Raw genomic sequence first — 8,327 nt, forward strand, 5'->3', positions numbered from 1 at the left:
AACCAAGACCTTATCTCCTACCTCATAGTTTAGCTCTCTCATCTGTCTGTCATACCAGTGCTTCACATCAGCCTGGGAGTCTTGGAGATTGTGTTTCGCAAGGTCACAAGCCCTGCTCATCCTGTCTCAAAACCCTAAGACATAATCCAATACACCAATTCGCACTTCCTTATCAGACCATTGCTCTCTCAGTAAGGTCAAAGGTCCTCGAGGCCTATGACCGAACATGAGCTCAAATGGACTGAACCCCAACGATTCCTGGATCGTATCTCTTATCGCAAATAGGAGTAAAGGTATACTCTCATCCCAATGTTTTTCGTTTTCCATACAGCACGTTTTAATCATGGTTTTGAAGGTAGGGTGAAACCTCTCTATCACTCCCTAGGATTGGGGATGGTATGCCGTGGACAAAATTTTGTTTTGCTCTCAGTTCCGTAACTATCTGTTGGAATACACCCGATGTAAAATTACTGCTCTGATCCGATTGTATCTCCTTGGGCAGACCCACTAATGTGAAGAACTTAATAAGTGCCTTCACCACTGTTTTAGCCTTTGGGTTCCTGAGGGGTATTACTTGTGGGAAGCTAGAGGCAGCGCACATAATGGTTAACAAGTATTGGTGGCCACCTGCGGCCTTTGGCAGTGGGCCAACACAGTCCACACTGACCCTGGAGAAAGGTTCGCCAAAAGCTGGTGTGGGGCGAAGTGGCGCTTTTGGGATAGTTTGATTCGGTTTCCCTACCACTCGACATGTGTGACAAGTTTTACAAAAAATCACCACATCCTTTCTTATACCCGGCCAATTAAGTTATTTCATAATCTTGTGCCCTGTCTTTCTAACTCCAAGATGCCCCCCTAAAGGCATTGTATGAGCCATCTTTAAAATTTTTGTAGGGTAACCCTTTGGAACCACCACCTGGTGCACCATGGCCCAATCCTCATCGGCAGGTGCTGTCGGTGGCCTCCACTTCCTCATTAATACCCCGTCATTCAGATAGTAACCCCATTGACTCCCTCTGAATTTCATCCTCAGAAAGAGCTGTCTCTTTTAAAACTGCAGCCTTAGGATCCCTATCCTGCTCTTCCACAAGCTTCCGCCTGGACAATGATAAACCCCTCTTATCTGCCTCACTACCTGAGTCCTGGTCGAACACAGATGGTAGAAAAGTTTCAGATAAGTCAGTAGGATCTGTACCCCTGTCTTTGCTCTCGCAGGCACCTGACCCCTCCCGTCCTGATCACTTCACTTCTGCAGCCTTCCTTGTCATATTTCTTGTGACCGCGCATGCGGGATAAAGTTCGCTGTCTGTGCTTGTCTCACTAACAGCAGGCTGGCTTGTTAGCTGTAACCCTGAGTATACATCTTTTCCTGCCAGGTCATTTCCTAACAAGATGTCCACGTTAGCTATCGGTAATTTAGGTCCTATCCCTATCTCAACTGGTCCAGACACTAAGTCACATTTCAAAATTATTTTGTGCAAAGGTGTGACCTCTGTTCCCTTGCCAATACCTTCCAGAATATTCACTTGGTCCGTTTTTGTCTCGTCACCAAATTCTAAGACATCACTTAATATCAGTGACTGAAAGGCTCCAGAATCGCATCAGATTCTCATTGGAACTAGGGGTGACCCCTCCTTCACGGACACAAAACCCTTGATAACAAACCACTCAATCCCTTCCTGAAACACACATAAAAGTTGCTGGTGAATGCAGCAGGCCAGGCAGCACCTCTAGGAAGAGGTGCAGTCGACGTTTCAGGCCGAGACCCTTCGTCAGGACTAACTGAAGGAAGAGTGAGTAAGGGATTTGAAAGTTGGAGGGGGAGGGGGAGATCCAAAATGATAGTAGAAGACAGGAGGGGGAGGGATGGAGCCAAGAGCTTGACAGGTGATTGGCAAAGGGGATATGAGAGGATCATGGGACAGGAGGTCCGGGAAGAAAGACAAGGAGGGCGGGGGGGGGGGACCAGAGGATGGGCAAGAGGTATATTCAGAGGGAGAAAAAGGAGAGTGAGAGAAAGAATGTGTGTATAAAAATAAGTAACAGATGGGGTGCGAGGGGGAGGTGGGGCATTAGTGGAAGTTAGAGAAGTCGATGTTCATGCCATCAGGTTGAAGGCTACCCAGACGGAATATAAGGTGTTGTTCCTCCAACCTGAGTGTGGCTTCATCTTTACAGTAGAGGAGGCCGTGGATAGACATGTCAGAATGGGAATGGGATGTGGAATTGAAATGTGTGGCCACTGGGAGATCCTGCTTTCTTTAGTTGTTCTTGCTTCCAAAGTCTTCAGAGTCACTTGGTGTGACTCCCACACAGACACAGATGGACAGAGCCCCTCCTAGGGAATGGTTTACTAACCCACGGCACGGGTTCACTACCAGCAGACTCCCACAGGCAAGCTCTTACCCTCACTGGTAATCACGGGTCGAAATTAATCGGTCCGTCGCCTCCACCCTCGTGGTGGTCTTAAACTCCACCAGTGGTTTCTCGGGTAGCTTCCCCAGTTCTCTTGTGTCATGTCTCCTCTGCTGTTATCAGACCGAAGGATCAACTTTTTATAATGCATCCAAAATTCCAGCGTCCGTTAGCTCAACCGCTCTGAGTTGTTACCATGGTGACTTCCCAGCTCGTGTCTCAACTCGCGCCGTACTCTCTCTCTCTCTTTTAATTGCCTCCTTGTTCATTAGACTGCTGAACTTTCTAGCAGTTTCTCACCTGCGTGACACTATCTTTTACACAGCCTACCTGTTCACTGTCCTTAACCCTAATTTGTACACTTGATCAGGGTGATGAACTCATGGCATTGGTGCCTAAGGTGGCATACCTAAAAATTCTGTTGGCACACAGCATGCAGTGTCACACCCCCCAACACCCCCCGAGATTCTTAAAGTCCCACCCATTATAAAAGATGAAACTAGTACTATGTGCATAGCTCTCAAAACAACCAAACACAAACGGGATATAAGATACTATTTGGAAATAATATTATCTTTCTTTTTAGAAGATTAATGTTAATTTTTGAAATAGTTTTCTAAAATGCTTCATTTATTTCAATCTGTCTCCGCTATACATTTATTAATAGTAAAACAATGAATATATTATATTCATACCTTGAATATATAAAGAACCTATCAATCTCTGCCTCAATTACTTGGTCTCCATAGCCCTCTATTGCAATAAATTCTGCAAATTCATTACCCTTTGACTGAAGAAATTGGATTCATCTGTGTTTTAAAGGGATGTATCTCTACACATCCTCTATGCAGGTATTTTTACGTAGAGTGGTGCTAGTAAGTTTGTGAACTCTGCTGAATTTTCTCTGTTTCTACATGAGTATGACCTAAAATGTGATCAGATCTTCACGTAAGTCCTAAAACTAGATAAAGAGAACCCAGTTAAATAAATGACACAAAATACATGTACTTGTTCAGTTTTTTTATTGAGAAAAATGATCCAATATTACATACATTTGTTGGCATTATTTGAACCTCTGGGATAATGCCTTCTACAAAAGCTATTTTGAGTCAGGTGTTCCAATCAGTGAGATGGGTTTCGAGATGTAGGTTGTAGAGGTGCCCTGCAGCTCTCACCTACAGAACTGTTTTGGGCAGTGTACTTGGTGAAAACAGCGTGAGCCAAGTTGCAGAGTAATACATCATGGAACCAGGCTCTTTGGACCACCTCATCTATGCAGTTGTGTAGGCCTTGGACAGTTTCAGTATGAACAGTCTCTTCTTGTTACTGGAGAGCAGCCTTACCAGTTGGAAACATCAGCTGGGCTATCCTATCAGCTGTGATGCAGGGCTGGGTTCTTGTAGCACAGAAGATGTTCTTAAGGTTATTATAGCCTGGGGTGGTAATGTAGATAAGCTCCCACTACCCATTAAATGCTACCAATGGTGTTCGCCTCAAATTGCCTCCGACAACCAAGACCAGCTCCTGCCCTTCTTCACATGTGGCTTAAATATTAAGCCCAGCAGAACTGTTTCTACTGACAGGAAAGAGGCAAAGTTGGGTTACTAATGCCTTAAAACTAGTCGCGTCGGGCAGATGGGGCTCGTCAGCCGTGGTTGTCCACTCATCTAGGAAAAGGAAAACTCTGATCTCAAAGTTCTGCTGTCTGGTGGCTATACCCACTCATGGGGAAGGCTTTGGGAGTAAACTCCACGGGAAAAGACCAGAGCTGGAGTCCCTAATGCAGTTGAGTTCAACGTTGACTGGCATTTCCTGCCATGCTACTGGTACCAAACTGTATTGGTCTCGGCTGTTCCTTTGATGCGTGGAGAGGGGGTGTTTGTGACATGGGTAACAGCTTGCTCTCCATGGCTCTAGACAGCAAGGATGCTACATCCATGGTCGACCCTGACCAGTGGAGGCCTCAGACACCACAGAAATGGATTATTTAGACCATCATGTCCATGCTGACCTTTGCTTATCTACATGAATCACATTTCATCTTTGTTTCAGCAACGTTATCCTTTTTCCTGCAGTAATTAATAACTCAACCCATCAGGTGGTAGTGGAAACATAAAGACACAAGAAATAGGAACAGGGGAGGCCATGTGATTGCTTGGACCTTCCCCACCATTATTCAAGATCATGGTTGACCTTCTGTTTCAAACTCAGTCACCTTGCAGTATCCCCCATGTTTCTTCACTTGTCTGTCATTCAGTGTCTCAAGTCAACATCCACAATGCAAATACTTTTATTGTAATACAGAAATTTCCCAAGCTCTTGCTTCTTTAAGATTTTTCTTCTCATTTGCATCTTAGCTTTTGAGTTGTAGATTTATCAGTTACATGTATAATAAACACAAGTGTAACTAACATCCTACAAACTTTTCATTGAAAATATTTCTGCTTAATCCTTAATCCTTGTTTGTGTCTGCTTAATCCTGTTTAGTATATAATTCTGGCCAATTGCAAATTCACGTCATTTGGCAATGTACATAGATGCTTATTAAATTTATTATTGGGTCAAATTATTGCTTTTGTGGTACTGATTCAATCCAGAGATTGTGAGTTCAATTCAGAAAGCAGCAGATTATGAACTTCCAAGGAAACAACCAAGTTGTCCACAGTTCTTTTAGGGGAAGGGAATTTCTGAATCATACATCACTTGCTCTACATGTGGTACACAGAATGAGAAACGTTTGCATAGTTGTGCTTGGAAAACACCCTCCATTTATAAGTTCAGGTGAAAAATGTGGAGAGCTCCAACAACTGTGCCACTGTTCCAGAAAGCCTAAGTCACAAACATTGCGATATCAGTACTCACATGACTGACGAGGAATTAGAGCCCAGTTTTACTGCCCTGTAAAATGACTTCAACATGCAGAACAAATGCACTGAACCCACAATTAAAGAATTGTGTAATTACTGTGGTCGCCGATAGCAATTGGATAAAAATATTGCTCCTGGTAACTACTAGCCTCCTTCAGCAAATAACTAGAGTTAACTTAAATGTCAAGGATTCGATTTTAATTGTCATTTAATTCTGAACACTCAAGATGCAAATGCACGTAGCACTGATCTTACCAATAACATTTATTGTATTCAAAAAGTCTTCTTTAGCTTTGGTGATAATGTAAATGGAGTCAGTAACAAGCTGCAGAGTTCTGTCTTTGAGTAAACACCAGTAGGTGATTAACTTAGTAACAGCATATTTATACAAGTTATTCCCAAATAACAATACAATGTAACCTTTAATAACGTTGGCACAAAAGATATGAAATAACTCTGTTTTAGTTTCAGAATAAATAAGACAATAAGACATAGGAGCAGAATTAGGCCATTCAGCCCATCTAGTTCTCTCTGGCATTTCATCATGGCTGATCCCGGATCCCATTCAACCCCATACACCTGCTCACTCCCCATATTCCTTGATGCCCTGACCAATCAGAAATCTATCAACATCTGCTTTAAATATACCCACGGACTTGGCCTTCACCACAGTCTGCGGCAGATCATTCCAGATTCACCACTCTTTAGCTAAAAAAAAAATTCCTCCTTACCTCCGTTCTAAAAGGTCGCCCCTCAATTTTGAGGCTCTGCCCTCTAGTTCTGGATACCCCCACCATAGGAAACATCCACTTTATCTAGTCCTTTCAACATTTGGTAGGTGTCAATGCGATCCCTACACATTCTTCAAATTCTAGTGAGTACAGGCCCAAAGCTGCCAAACGCTCCTCATATGTTAACCTCTTCATTCCTTGAATCATCCTCGTGACCTTCCTCTGGACTCTCTCCAATGACATCTTTTCTAGGATAAGGGGCCCAAACTGTTGACAATACTCCAAATGTGGCCTAACTAGTGACTTATAAAACTTCAGCATTGTCTCCTTGTTTTTTTTATTATTATTATTATTCTATTCCCCTTGAAATAAATGCCACACGCATTTGTCTTCTTTACACAGACTCAACCTATAAACTAACTTTCTAGGAGTCTTGCACGACGAACCCCAAGTCCCTTTGCACCTCTGATATTTGAATTTTCTTCCCATTTTAATAATATTCTGCACTATTGTTTCTTTTACCAAAATGCATTATTATACATTTCCCAACAATGTATTCCATCTGCCACTTTTTTGACCATTCTTCCAATTTGTCTAAGTCCTTCTGCAATCGCATTGCCTCCTCAGCACTACCTACCCCTCCACCTATTTTCATATCATCCGCAAACTTTGCCACAAAACCATCAATCCCATTATCCAAATTATTGACAAATAATGTGAAAAGTAGTGGTCCCAATACTGTTCCCTGAGGAACACTATTAGTATTTGGCAGCCAATCAGAAAATACCCCCTTTATTCCCACTCGCTGCCTTCTGCATGTCAGCCATTCCTCTATCTATGCCAGTATCTTTTCTGTAATGCCAAATGATTTATCTTGTTAAGCAGCCTCATGTAAGGCACTTTATCAAATGCCTTCTGAAAATCTAAGAAAAGACATCCACTGTCTCTCCTTTGCCACCCTGCCTGTTACTTCCTTGAACAGGTTTGTCAGGCAAGATTTCCCTTTTCAGAAACCATGCTGACTTTGACTTATTTTATCATGAGTCTCCAAGTACCCCAAAACCTCATCCCTAATAATGGACTCCAACACTTTCCCAGCCACTGGAGTTAGGCTAACTGGCCTATAATTTCTTCTCCTTTGTCTTCCTCCCTTCTTAAAGAGTGGAGTGACATTTATAGTCTTCCAGTCCTCTGCCACCATGCCAGAATCAAGTGATTTTTGAAAGATCTATTATCTTTTCAGCAACATCTCTCAGGACCCTGGGATGTAGTCCATCTGGTCCAGGTGACTTATCCACCTTAAGACCATTGAGTTTGTCTAGCACTTTTTCCTTTGTGACAGCAATGGTACTCACTCCTGCTCCCTGACACTCACAGACTTCTGGCATACAGCTAGCGTTTTCCACAGTTAAGACTGAAGCAAAGTACTTAATAAGTTCACCAGCCATTTCTTTGTCCCCCATTACTACCTCAACCCAGCGTCATCTTCCAGTGGTCCAACATCAACTCGCTCTTCCCCTTTACACCTTATAAACTGAAAAAACTTTTAATATCCTGCTTTAGATTATCAACTAGTTTTCCCTCATGTTTCATCTTTTCCCTTCTTATAGCTTTTTAGTTGCCTTTTGTTGGATTTTAAAAACTTCTCAATCATTCAACTTCCCACTCACTTTTTCTACCTTAAATGTCCTTTCCTTGGCTTTTATGAAGTCTTTAACTTCCCTTGTCAGCTACAGTTGATTAGCCCTGCCATTTGAGAGCTTCTTTTACTGTGGGACATGTCTATCCCGCACCTTGCGAACTATTCCCCAACACTTCAGCCACCTCCGTTCTGCTGTCATCCGTGCCAGTATCCCCCTTCAATCCACCCGGGCAAACTCCTCTCTCAGGACTCTGTAATCTTGATTCCATTGCGATACTGATACATGTGACTTAGGCTTCTCCCTCTCAAATTGCAGTATGAATTCAATCATACTATGATCACTTTCTCCTGAGGGTTCCTTTACGTTGAGCCAACTAATAAGATCTGGGTTATTACACAACCCAATCTAAGACACCCTTTCCCTGAACAAGCTCAAGGACAAGCTGCTCTAAAAAGCCGTGTCGTAGATGTTCAAAAATTGTGAAGAATGTGCTCTTCACAAACATTTTGATTACAAAAAGACCCGTGGTTGTGGAATCCAGAGCTCTAATATAAGTTATTTTAATGAATATTTTCAATGGAATATGAAAATAATCTTAACTCTCCCTCTCAATTCTAAATATCGGCTATCTTTCCTCTCAGTCCTGATGAAGGCTCCGCACCTAAAAAGCC

This window comes from Mobula hypostoma, chromosome 2, assembly GCF_963921235.1.
Source record: "Mobula hypostoma chromosome 2, sMobHyp1.1, whole genome shotgun sequence".
Lineage (NCBI taxonomy): Eukaryota > Metazoa > Chordata > Chondrichthyes > Myliobatiformes > Myliobatidae > Mobula > Mobula hypostoma.